This window comes from Pollicipes pollicipes, unplaced genomic scaffold (assembly GCF_011947565.3).
Source record: "Pollicipes pollicipes isolate AB1234 unplaced genomic scaffold, Ppol_2.1 Scaffold_4740;HRSCAF=5597_pilon_pilon_pilon, whole genome shotgun sequence".
NCBI lineage: Eukaryota > Metazoa > Arthropoda > Thecostraca > Pollicipedomorpha > Pollicipedidae > Pollicipes > Pollicipes pollicipes.
The window spans coordinates 14156400-14169957 of record NW_023596545.1 but is presented as its reverse complement, the minus strand read 5'-3'; the positions used below and the strand labels follow the sequence as shown (position 1 = coordinate 14169957).

Below are 13558 nucleotides of genomic sequence, written 5' to 3'. Positions count from 1 at the left end.
ATCGCCCCTCCACCTCATCCCCCCCCCCCCCGTTCAATTCACCATCCACTCTTCACTTCATGCTCAAATTTGACCCCGTGCCCAAAGATACTTAGACCAACATTTTCCTTTCAAAAGGCTTCAAAAAGCTTAGTCTTACCTTTTTAGGGCGACCCTTTCGAAAAAGGCCTTCCAAATGCTTGTTTGGGAGACTAAGGTAAAAACTGTGCTAACATGTCCCTAATAAGAGGCCCCATTGTCCCGTTTGATCACGATCTCTAAGCGAGACTTCCATTCAGGTACTCAAAGGGAGCCTCTCGGCGTTCTTCTCAAGTTCAAACGAGGCGATCGCCGTCCGAGTCCTCTGAAGTGGCCCCCTTTTCGAGTAGCTTGCCTCAGGAGCCTTTTTCAAATAAAAGGCCCCTCATAGGAGTTATCCCGGGACGGGGGGCCGCAGGATCTCCGCTCCCAAGGAAGGCCCGCTCTGGTCCTTGATCTTCGGCGACCCCTTCACGTCAAAGTTTATACCGTGCCGCACCTCACGCTTGCACCGCGGGTTAGCCTACCGACGCATGGACAGCGGAGTTATTCGTTGCGACCTGATGCGCACCAACTACTTTCTTGACGCACATGCGGTGGGTACCGAACTAATCAACGCGGACGCGATCGGATGTGACGGGGCTTCATTCGCTTCTAAATAATTGATCAGAATCTTCTGACTGCACGGATCTCTGGGCTTAGCGCCCACACCAAACAGTGCCTGTTGCCTGAGACCCAACCCCCATTATCCGATCGCGAAATTTCTGGTCAACGGCGTAATTTTGCGAGGAATGGTTAATGTGCCGTAATGCTGAACAAGGTCCATCTGCTCCCTAACGTCACCTGACCTTTAACGCGGCCGCTGCCACCGGCCAAGGCCATCGCGCTTAGAGCAAATAGCGAGCATTAAGGCCTTCGCTGACACGCTAATCCTGTTCACTAACTTGTGAGCTTCTTTTCAACAATTCCACTGCAAATGACCCAATGGAGAGCATGTGAGCATGGGAGACAAAGCAGCCTTTCCTGCGCAGGAATGGAAAATGTTGTTCCCGCGCCTGACTGGCACCATGCCCCCTGCTCCCTCCCCACGTGGAGAGCCGCTGAGAGACCGGGGGTGAGAACGGGTCAATGGGGATGGAGAGACGGGGGCGGGGGAGGATGTGGAGGTCCAGGCAGGCGACAGATCATATCGCGGGCCGGGATGCGGGGGGCGGGGGGGGGGGGGGGCTCAGCGACCGGGCGTCAGATGGATGGTCTCCCCCACTGGGTGGATGGACTCCCAGCGAGGCCCACCGGGGTCCGCAGACTCCCGCCGCAGTGCCCCACACCGGGGTACACCGACCAGCTGGGCCGATCTGAAGGTGGTCGCACCGGGTTTCGGCTGCCAGGGTGTGGGGAGGGGGGCGATCCACAGCTGGAACTGGAGCCATGCAGAAAGTACCACATGGCATACTCAGGCGTATTAGAGTAGTGAGAGAGCCCCGGACGCGACGGGTCCTGCATGTCATACCTCAGCCTGCTCCATGAGAGCGACATCCAGACATCAGGCCCTCCCTGCGAGGCCACAGGACACAACGCCCGGTCAGAGCGTCGCACGATGACGCGGCTCCCGGCCCGAGCGCCGCGTGGTAACGCCTGGCCAGTGAGTACCCCGGCTGTCCAGCTGTGACAGACCGACCCTTCCGCACACCTCCCCGAGACTGCGTCTCCCGTGCGGGACCGGCTACGGGGTCACCGTGCAGCCGGCGCACATAAAAGGCAATCCCGATGACCACGGGGGTGGGAGGAGGGGGGGGGGGGGGGGAGGCAGAACGCTGTCGGCGAGACTTTCCGTCTAAAGTGTGCCGTTTTTCACCAAGAAGTGCCATTCCTCTTGCAGGGATGAGTGGCTCACACGTCAGATTCAAGTGGCTTTGTCATTAAATATGAGCCTGGCGTTCAGTCTCTATTATCCTGGCGGCGGGCCAAGTTCATGATAATGCGGCCACACCAGCAGAAAGCAAAAGCCTCGGCTACGGTGTACCCCGCTGTGTCACCAAACCAAGCCCTGGGAAAGGTCTGAGGCTGTCAAATTTAATGCAGCTCCATCCACTGCCAACAGCTCGGCTGCGGCGCTGGTGGCGCTCCAGGTCGATGAAAAGTGAAAGATCAAAAGTGTGGCACGCTAATGGTGTGGAAATCTCTGAGAGGAGGCTTCACGGTTTACTACGAAAACGCACGCCTTGTCAAAGCAGTTGCCCGAACTGTGGGTGCATAAGCTTTACAAAAAGCAACACCGGACCTTGGAAATGGCATGGCAGCTCCAAACTTCTGATTGACGAACGAACCCATTATAAGCCTGTACAACTGTGGCAAAATGTTTGAAATCGTGCCTTATGCCTTACTATGCCTGAAATCGGGAACGTCGCCTTATGCGGGTCTAAGGCACGCAGACATCGTGCCAGACGGATCATCAAGCACCCTCGCCACAAAGCCAAACCACGCTCACTTCCAAGACTACATCTGAAGCAAACCAAACACGCCGGTAACGTTCAAATTTTCGACCAATTAACCACTCGGACGACAGCGTTCGGTTGTAGGCCGCAGCTGCAGCGAAGGCACCCGGCCCCACACTCCCGCGGAAGAGGCGTTCAGACCAGGGGCTGCCCTACCACTCTTGGCGCATCTCTTGAGGACAGCAGAGCGCGAGGCGATCCAGGCGCCGAGAGCGCAGCCGCCGGCTCGTCGACGCACCGGGAGCGTCCGACCGCTCCACCCAGGTGCGCCGATCGCGGCCGGTGCCACTCCCCAACCTCTAGGGGGGGGGGGGGGGGGAGCAGCGCCCACCACGCCTTCCGTGCTAATCGCTCGGAGTCCGCCGCCGCTCTCTGGTATCGCCGGATCCGCCGACGGACCGGCAGCGGGCCATCACCGCCGTGGGGTGTACCGGAGGGTTCATCGTCCCGTGCATCGCAGCCTCCATCGGCGCCGTTCTGGGGAGCGAGAGGGCAGGGGGGGGGGGGTGGCAGCGGCGGCGGCGGGCCGCCGGCAGGACGCCGGCACGTGGGCCGCGACGCCGGCTTATTTCGGAGCGGCCCGCCTCGCCCCCTGGCCGACGGCCAATGAAGAGGCGCCATCGGCCGTCTTATTTCTGCGCCACGTCGGCCACGGCGAGGGCGCGCCGCCGGAGAGCAGTGGTGTCCGCTGGCGCGCCGCGGTCGCACGCGCCGCCACCGCCGCCGTCACCGCCGCTGTCGCCGCTGCCGCAGCCGCGCGCCCGTCAAATCCCCATTCTTCTTTACATCCTGTATGATCTTGACGGTATGGAATGTTTAGAAGTATGGAGGAGAGACGGGCGGCTCGTCGGGGGACGCGGGCTGGCGGCCATGCTCGTGACTGTCGGCATCTCGGGGCGTCCGCGGGCACGAGCCTGACCGGCGCGCCGGCGCAGAGCGGCCCCACCAGGCAGGGCTGCTGCTCTCAGCCGGGTGAGAGCAGCGGCTGACAGCGGACCAGGTGAGAGCCGACCGACCGATGGCGCCCGGAGCCTCACTGACTGCGCAGTGCTCCAGGTCCAGCAAGCGGCGCTGGCAGCCCGACAGTGCAGTGAGCCGCGTCGTCGGCCCATCCGCTCGCGTGATGTATGCAATCGAGCGCCCACTTACGTGACCTCGGCCTCACCAGGTGATTGAATGAAACTGCCGCCTCCAAGTGACACTGGCGCACAATCGCTCCGTCGTAACATGATAGTTTCCCGACACATTTCTGCGGGCATTTATAGCATTTGACGGCTGTTGGCTGCATCACTCTTTCGTGCGACATTTTCTGGGCATGGCTTGCACTTGGAGTAAACCATGAAGCATATGAGTAAAACAGTAACAAACATGAGGCGGTATGCAACCAGATTCAAGTTGATATGCTTTCGGGCAAGGGAGGATTCTTGTATTTGTGCCAAGCCAAATACATGAAAATCGCAGCTTTGATAATTGATGCACATTTTGGGGAACCATGCGCGAGCTTTTTGATAGCCGTGACGCCATCTTGTTAACTTCCATTTCGAGCTGATATTGGTACGAATTAACGCAGACAGCTGTAAGCGGCCCGTTACATTCCTCCTCTCCACGAAACAGCACACATCGGCGGGACTGCGGCCGTGCCGCCCCCTCGCCCATTTCCAGCGGCAGACGGTGCGTGAGACACCCGACACCGCCCCCCGGCCTGCCGCGCCGCCGCCGGGGCAACCTCGGCCGGCGGGCCGCCCCTGACGTATTGGCAACAGCTGTTGCAGGGCGAGGTGTGCGCGGACGACAGGGAGCCCGCCCAGCACTCGCAGCCGCTCGGACCGCCGACCGTGCTGCCATCTGTGGCACCTGGAGCGCCGCCGCCGGCCGGAAACACGCCGACAACAGCGACATCTAGAAGATCGGACTTTCAAGTGTCGAAACAAGCCGCTGGGTACGCAGGCATCGCGGTAGTGCAAGTGACTTTATGAGCGGCTAGCTTAAACCCACAGGCCACTTGTCTTTTCGCCTCTGCGAAAATTGTACTGGCCTGTCTGATCAATCAGCCGCATGGCTGATATCTGCGCTGTTGAACCGTCAGCACGTAAGCGACAACACTGCCTACCATATGCATGCGAGCTTTGCTGACCACCAGCCGTCTGTACATCCAAATATCGGCAGAATATACCCATTTCATCAATGGCAATGCTATATCCTAGCAACATCACGCGCCCGGCTGTTAGCCGCGAGTGATCTGCGGCGTGAAACCCCAGAGGCAGCAGCGCGTGCCTAAAGAAAAACAACCACCATCCAAAGATTCAGCAGCGACGGATGTGGCGCGCATTATCTGGATTTGGGGACGTCAACAGAACCCCAGCGACGCCGACCTGCCTCCATTCAACGATCGACGAGGCAATCGGTCTGCCGATCGTGATAGATGAACCTTCACCGATACGAGAATTCTTTTGACTAATGGCAGATTGGTGAGATTGCTGTCTGACTAGCAGAACACGGGACAGGCCCTCAGCTCGCCAGAAACGCTGACGGACAAGGGTGACCGCTGCAGTGGCTGCATACGTAAATCAGCTACATGGGGGCCGGCCAGCCAGACATTGTGAGCGCCCAGAACGCGACAGGGAGCCTGACACGACTACAGTCAAGCGGACAACAGACGGTTTGGGCTGGGCATGACTCGACACGGTCTGTCAGTGGGATGCCCCGGTCTCTACCCCAGGGGAGTCTGACGCGCTGCTCGCACGCACCTCTACTCCAGGGGAGGCCCTGACCGTGCTCGCCTGCACCTCTACTCCAGGGGAGCCCCCGACCGTGCTCGCCTGCACCTGTACTCCAGGGGAGCCCCTGACCGTGCTCGCCTGCACCTCTACCCCAGGGGAGTCTGGCCGTGCTGCTCGCCCGCACCTCTACTCCAGGGGAGCCCCTGACCGTGCTGCTCGCCTGCACCTCTACTCCAGGGAAGCCCCTAGCCGTGCCGATCGTTTGCGTAGTCTGCACACAGCGTCACTACACGCCCAGGTCCGCTAGTGCCGCCCTGCCCAGCTGTCGCTAAAGATCAGCACGAGACGGACCAAGTGCGGCATCGTAGCCGCCCTGCCCAGCTGTCGCTAACGATCAGCACGAGACGGACCAAGTGCGGCATCGCACGCCCGGAACCAACTCACCAGATCTATTTCTAAAAATATATATGTATACGTGAAAAGTAGGACAGAAAGCTATGTTTACAAACCGGGAACTGATTTTGTTCGACAGTACTTTTCAACACGGCAGTGCAAAGCTCAATAATGGTATTAACAAGACCGAAATTCACCGAAAAGTTACGTTTAAAAACAATAATTCCGTTCGAGCTGTGTATAACATCGTAGACAAAATTTCCGTGGAAACAGCTAAAAGCTGCAGACATGCATGTCCACAAGCTATCACATGAACTGGTGGAGCGCCACTCACGACCAGACCCCTAACTAGCCAATGAGATGGCCGCCATGACTCCTGTGCTATCTAACGACAAATGCCATAAGCTCAACATTCTATAGGTGGCGCCACCCTGGATGCATGCGAAGGCCACGCTGGGGTCGCTGATCTATAAACCGAATATGCAGACAATCGTGGATTAACCTTATTCGGGTAAAAAGAAGAGGAAGCGGATTCCGCTTCTTCACCATAAAGGGCACACGGCAGGGAAAAGGAGCAGTTCCCGGATCCGGCATTGGCAGAGACCTCTAGTGACATTTGACGATCTTGTTAAGATGGTGATTCCCTGAATTATAAGCCCTGCTTTGTGTTATAGGGAAAACTGAAATATCCATGGAATAAGATAGTTGTAACACAGCGTGAGTATGGTTATTGCAATATATCATAATTAGCATGGTAGAGGCAGCTCCAGAGCTCAAGGGGCGTATAAGGGAAACCGCCTGGTGTATTGATGGAAAACGTTATACTTTAGCCAGTATTTACACAAACCACAGAACGTATATATATATATATATATATATATATATATATATATATATATATATATATTCTGCGGTTATCTGTGTGGTTTGCTGTTCTGTGTATACATCATAAATTTAGGCATATATGCATCTATACATATATAAGTACACACACATTTTGACATTGTTATCACCATGCTGTACACATACCGGAGACGCCCATGAATCATAAAAAAACAACTCCGAAATTATTGCCCATGAATCTGCGTTGGTTGCGTCAAATCGGTTGACAAACATGACATTGTGTCGAACGCAAAATACCTCAAAACATTTTGTATTTTTGCCCCTATTGGCCCTACAAGAAATTATGCACATTTTCTTTCCTTAGACGTGTGGATCTTGTGGATATTTCGAACGTTGATTTTGATATTCTCCACCACCACTATCACCTTTTTCAGTAAACAAAACTTTAACCCAAAGTTAGTACTCGACAGCGTAGCGTAGCTGTGCACCACACCAAAGAAATGCACCTGTACTGTCGAACGAACATCATATCGACACCACGAGGTGTCTTCGCCGACGTGATTAAATATTAAATAAATTCGCCGACGTGAAAAAAATTACTAGTGGACGAAGGAGCGGATGGACTGAACTGTCAACAATGAAAGAGCACCCTCCAACGCAGTCCACCCTCCACGCCCGCCAGCACAGAGGCCACATACGCGGCCTCTGCCAGCGGCGTTAGCCATGTCGGAGCCCATCACGGCGCGTTTCTTCACACACACACGCGTGACAAATGATGAGCACATAATCACACGCGGGCGCGCCGCGACAGTTGGCACACTGCGCACAGCTGGTCGGGTCGCACGCGGCGCTCGCCGTGTGTCGCGAGATGCCCGCACGGGGAGAGCGCCGTCTCGGCGCCGGCGTGGGACCATACTGATGGCGACATACAGGCCCCACGAGCATGGCTGCATAGCACATAATTTTCGGCAATGAATTTTCATTTCCGGCGAGCGGGCTGAAATTGTGGGTCTTACTTCCCTGCAGTGAGTTTGTTCGGCGATTTGTTCTGAAAATATAATCAATGAACGAAATTCTCAATCATTCAATATGATCACCTTTTTACGACGACTGTTCCCTCCCGATATCTGACTTGTAGCGAAGCCTACATCTCAGTCCAATCAAGCCAAACGCAATTTGGGAAAATCCACCAGCGCGCCCTCTCAGCTCTCTGTGATTGTTTGCTGGCGTCGGGACGGACACGGCGCCACTTTCCCTCCAGCTCACGGCCCCCTCAGCCGAGTCGTCCGCGCTGCCGGCCTTCCGTGTTCGGCCCAATCAGGCCGGCCGTCATTGGGCGGCGGCCGCCGTCGCGTCCAGCGACCACGCCCCTGCGCCGGGCGCTCCAGCACGGGCCACGTCAGGACGCCGGCTTGCCGTCGAGCCGGCCGGCGCCCAGCTGAGCGGCGACAGGCGTCGGTCCGTTGGGAGGAAGGCGGCTCGTAGCGCCGGCTGGGAGGGGGGCGGCTTGTAGCGCCCGTTGGGAGAAAGGCGGCTCGGAACGCCAGCTAGGAGCGGGGCGGCTTGTAGCGCCCGTTGGGAGAGAGGCGGCTCGGAACGCCAGCTAGGAGGGGGGCGGCTCGTAGCGCCAGCTGGGAGGGGGGCGGCTTGTAGCGCCGGCTGGGAGGGAGGCGGCTCGGAACGCCAGCTAGGAGGGGGGCGGCTTGTAGCGCCGGCTGGGAGGGAGGCGGCTAGGCTGGCTTGCCGGTAAAACCGGGCGATCTGGGGAGTCCGTATGACAGATGACGGCACCGCCCTCGGATCTCGGGATCCCAAGTGATCCGGAGACCACATGGAATTGGGCAGATGCGCCGGAAACAGACTCCTGGTTGGCCTGTTGACACTGATAGCACAGTGTCGGCTGTCCTTTGAGCCCACCTGCACACTTACAGGGTGTGAATACAAATCACGCGCTCGATCCCTCCTCAGCGCTAAATCACCGCTTACATTACACAGGTCGACGACCAGACCCTGACAACCGTACTTAAGATGTCAATGCCGTCCCTCAAACCAATTTTGTTTGACCCCGCCCTGTCTATAATACTAAGCATCAGGTTATGTAACGACGCGCACCAACTCCGCACTTATTTACCGTCGACAACGTTCACGTCGACTATCGCCAGGACAACGAAACACGAGACCAGCAGCTTGGCTCGAACCCAATCTTCTCTACTAGATATGTCAATGCGGCACGTGATACCCCAGATCCCCAGCAGAGTGGGGAGAGACCAATTCATTTCCTAGCCTTCGCTGAAACAAGCACACTGTCACGTAGCACAACTCCACCTGAACCCGTGGGAGCTAGACCAATCAGGCTGACTGTGCGATCCATTCGCGGCAACTCCCTCACCGCTCCCTGGCTCCCGCCCTCGAGGTTCCGTCACCGCCAGTTACCACCACGCCCCGCTGCCTCGAGCCACCCGAGCTCCCCGGAGCCCGTTGCGAGCCTGCTCCCCAGACCTCGACCCGGCGCCAGGTGACGGCCCGGACCGCGCGGCCAGCGGCCGGCGCCGCTCCGACGGCCGGCCGTCGGCGCCGGCGCCGCGCCGGCTCGGCCGCGTCGCCACCGACGAGGCGCCGTCGCCAGCACACGGCCGGGCGGTGCCGGCGGGCGGCCGCGGCGCCGGTGGAGCGCTGACGGCCGCCGCTGCGGTGGACGCCAGTGACGGGTGTCGGAGGCGCCGCCTCGAGAACCGAGGACGCGGCGCAGCGGTGAGTACCGGCACGGGCAGCCAGCCGCCCCCCCCCCCTCCCGGGCCGGCGTCCCCCTCCCCTTCCCAGCCGTCTACGTATCTGCGGCTTCGGCCAGCTGAGAGACTGCTGTGTTTGGGAGGTCCTGGTAGGGTTCACGCCGTGCGACCTGCCGCCGCCGACCACCGAGAGGTCGTATCACCCCCACTGGCGACTCGTCGATATCTGCATGACAAGGCCACTGCCTGCCACCCGTCGACAGCCGGCCGCCGATCCCACCGACGCTAGCAAACAAAATTTACAGGTAGTGGCCTTTCGACGAGCGCGCCGCGTCGCTGGCGTTGGCTAGCAGCGCGCTCAGCCCATGCTCGGCGACAACAGGACCGACGCCAGCGTGGGGGGCCGCAGCAGCCGCCGCCGCCGCCGCCGGGCCGCGGCGGGGCTTCGCAGCCGACCCAGCCGGGCGGGAGCGGGTGACCCGGGCGGTGCCGGCCGCGGTCGGCCGGCGCCGCCTGCAGAGCGGCCGCATCGATTTTCGCCGGCGGCCGGGCTGTCTGCGTAACGTTCGGTCACGCACCCGGCGCCGACAGCCGGGCGGCGGCGGCGGTGGCACTCTGTAGGCTGACCCGCAGCGCACGCCGGCCCGGCGGCACAGCGCACCGCCAGACGGCGCCGGCACCGGCCGCATAGCCCAGGATGACAGTTTGTCTCCGCTGGGAGCCATACCTATTCGAATCAACCACGTCTCTCAGCGAGGGAAGGCTAAGGCAATCCCAGTGAACCATCACCCTGGCATGATTATCAAGCTGGAAACGCGTCCCGTTTGAAAGCCCATCCCACGCCAACCTTCTGAAGAAAACACAGCATCGGCCACGCGTCCGCTCGCGCCCCAACAACCGGCGGACCTAAGCAGCGCTCACCGCGGGACCGGCGGGCTGCGGACCGCCACGCCCGGCGACGCGACGCCCCCGTCCGTTCACCACGCCCGCGGCAGCTGCGGAGACCGGGGCGGAAGGTGGGGCACGGCTGTGCGTGACCGCGGCCCGTCGCCGACGGCCGGGCCGGTCGCCGACCGTGTATCGAGCGGGAGCTTCCGCGTTCGCCGCCGACGGCCGACAGCCGTCCTCGGCCGGCGCGGCGCCGCAGGCTCATCAACTCTAGATAGTACAAAATATTTGTAGATGCCATCTGCTGTCATCTTATCGTGCGCTGAGATTCTTCATGGGGCGCGCAGGGCACACAAAGTCAGCTGCGGCAAACGACTTGCCGGCGACAGCCAGACCACTACAGGAAATGGGGAACACATTTGAAAGCAATGGGCTGAGTTGTATGTGGCGTGGCACCAGTCGACATTTTGGTCGCGTGGCTGGCACCACGTCAGCAGACCCCATCGACCAAACGCCTCCTTTGGGGCGCGCCTGCCTTTCTGCGCGGAGCAGCACGCAGACCCGCGGGAAATTGCTTCCATAAGGCCCATCCATCACAGAATCGGCCGTTATGAATCTATTCCCAACGGCAACAAACCATTCAGCTGCCGGCGTAGAAATCACCTGGTCACATCGACCTGTGCTGCCGAGTGGCGGCCCGGCGGCCCTCGGAGGGATGGTCCGGCGGCCCTAGAAGGGGTGGACGGGTGCCCATCGGAGGGATGGTTAGGAGGCCCTAGGAGGGATGGTCCAGCGGCCCTCAGAGGGATGGTCCGGCGGCCCTCGGAGGGATGGTCCGGCGGCCCTCGGAGGGATGGTCCGGCGGCCCTCGGAAGGATGGTCCGGTGGCCCTAGAAGGGATGGTCAGGTGCCCATCGAATCATGGTCCGGCGGCCCTCGGAGGGATGGTCCGGCGGCCCTAGAAGGGATGGTCAGGTGCCCATCGGAGGGATGGTCCGGCGGCCCTCGGAGGGATGGTCCGGCGGCCCTCGGAGGGATGGTCCGGCCGGCCCTAGAAGGGATGGTCAGGTGCCCATCGGAGGGATGGTCCGGCGGCCCTCGGAGGGATGGTCCGGCGGCCCTAGAAGGGATGGTCAGGTGCCCATCGGAGGGATGGTCCGGCGGCCCTAGAAGGGATGGTCAGGTGCCCATCGGAGGGATGGTCCGGCGCCGGCCGGCATACGACTGCTCCATTCTGCGGATGTGGCCCGACCCGCACACCACCTGGCGTATGGCAGGAATGGACAGCGAGCGGCGAGCGTGCCTGAGCAAATACCTGGTCATTATTTGCTAATGCTCATCAAATACTGACGGCAGTTTCCATGCCACACTTCGCGTAATAAGGACAATAGTGTATTATCCACGTCTCGTAGCAAGCGCTAAGGTCACAGCGCGGCGCAGGCTATTCAGCATGCGAAAATGCGGGACGCATTTCTGTCGTTGTTATTTGATCTCAATCAATACATTATAACTTCCAGCATACAACGTGGTTATGCGCGAAACAAAAAATGGGGAAAGCAGAGACATTCCTCGTGAACACCTCCACAAGCATGTAACACGACCAACCAAAATACGCGCTTGGGACTCCAGCATAAGGACGAGTAAAACAGATGGCACCGGAGACCACCTGACCATTCAGCTCAATCCGCCCCAGCTCAGCCATACTTTTCAGTTGCACAGGGCACGCGATGGAGCAAACAACAACCGGAATAGCTTCCCAGCCGTCCCGCAGAGGCACAGGCGTGACAAACGGCCGCGCAGTGGCCCTTCAGGCCTGCCGCATATGCCAAAATCCTCCGCGCCAGCGTCACGCCCTCACGAGACGCTCAGCGCCCCCGCGTCGCCGGCAGGTAGGAGCGGCCACTGACGAGAGATAGTGTTACTCGACACGAGCTTCGCTTCTCCTCCTCCGCCCCCCCCCCCCCCCCCTCATAACCCGACTGACTGTCAAAGGACTCGAACCAGCTCCCGATCAGCCAGGCGCCGCGCACCAGACCGGTCAGGAGCAACGCACCGGACTGGTCAGGGGCGACACACCGGACCAGTCAGGAGCGACGTACAGGACCGGTCAGGAGCGACGTACAGGACCGGTCAGGAGCGACGCACCTGACCAGCCCGGCGCCCCGCACAAGGCCCGTCATGAGCAGCGCACCAGACCCTTCAGGAGCGGCGCACCGGACCCGTCAGGAGCGGCACACCGGACCCGTCAGGAGCGACGCGCTGGGTCGGTCAGGAGCGGCGCACCGGACCGGTCAGGAGAGGCGCACTGGACCGGCCAGGAGCGGCATGGTGGGCCGGCCAGGAGTGGCGCATCGGACCCGTCAGACGCTCAAGCCGACCGATCAGCTGAACCGCACTCCGCCTTTGATGTGCCGACTCGGCATGACGGCGCCGCCTCAAAGCAGCCAACGGTCGCCGCATTAGCCGATTGGTGCCCTTCACCGGGCTTCAAAGGAATGATGACCGACAGCACTGAGAGCAATGCACCGCTGCAAATGATATCTGACCACGGCGGAGCCCGCCAAGGCGCCAGCCCTCGTCACATACCACCGTCCTGAAGTCCTGGACGCTCGCCAACAGAACCATCGGCAGAAAGCAGTCGCTACGGATCGCCCATGAGAGCACCATAATGGCTTTCGTTTCCCGTTTCTTCGCCGACGGTGAGCCTTAAGACGCAGCCAAGCCACGTTTGTTTGCAACGTCGTCAGGTGACCCGCACCCCGGAGCTGGTGTGGCCGCCTTCCGCCCGAGGCGTCACGGCTGCAGCAGAGTTGGGTGGAGCAAATGCAAGAGAGCGTGCCGTCAACGGCCGGGCCGCTCAGCACGCGCCACCGTCCGGCCGGAGCTGGCTGAGGTCGGGCCGAATAGTTACGTTCGTCTATTGGTCCCCTTCAACCAGCTGTGGCCGGCGGGGCACCGGCAGCCACGTCCGTTGTGGCAGGCATCACCCTAGACGGCAGGGGTCAGGACGTAGTGGCAGGGATCACCAGGGCGGGGAGTTTCCACTCCTGCGCGCTTACCACGGTTAGTCACGGCACCGCGTCATAGCGCCACGATCTCCACGGCATTATCAGAGCACCTATTTAAAGCGACACGCCGGCGGACACCGGCCGACTGTGTTTATTAAACTTCTGCGCTTTTTAACTTAAATTTGCAGCTTTCGGTCTGCCTCTACCAAACGCATGGGCCTACTTCTACCTCTGTCCGTGCCAGAAAAAAGAGTGCGTCGTCGGAAAAACAGCCATACTAACACCTGTCCGGTGCCCTGTCCCCGACCCAATCCGGTTTCTGTGCGCAACATTCTGTCCCACCCAGTTCCACCGGTCAAATTATCGCGGCTTCTGACAGAGGCGAGATCGTTTTGCGCTATCGATTCGTCAAAACGCTGTGATGTCATCAACCGTCATCGCCATCCATCACCTGCGACCGTCGC

General features: G+C 60.0%; 1 protein-coding gene and 1 long non-coding RNA gene across 2 annotated transcripts in view; one reads left to right on the top strand and one right to left on the bottom strand.

Annotated features, from left to right (window-relative positions):
- Positions 1 to 13558, bottom strand: part of LOC119098449 (E3 ubiquitin-protein ligase MIB1-like) — a 93748-nt gene that overhangs the window by 15650 nt on the left and 64540 nt on the right.
- Positions 3269 to 4704, top strand: LOC119098453 (uncharacterized). Its single transcript, XR_005094234.1, has 2 exons — positions 3269 to 3513; positions 4277 to 4704. It is a non-coding gene; the product is annotated as an uncharacterized LOC119098453 (long non-coding RNA).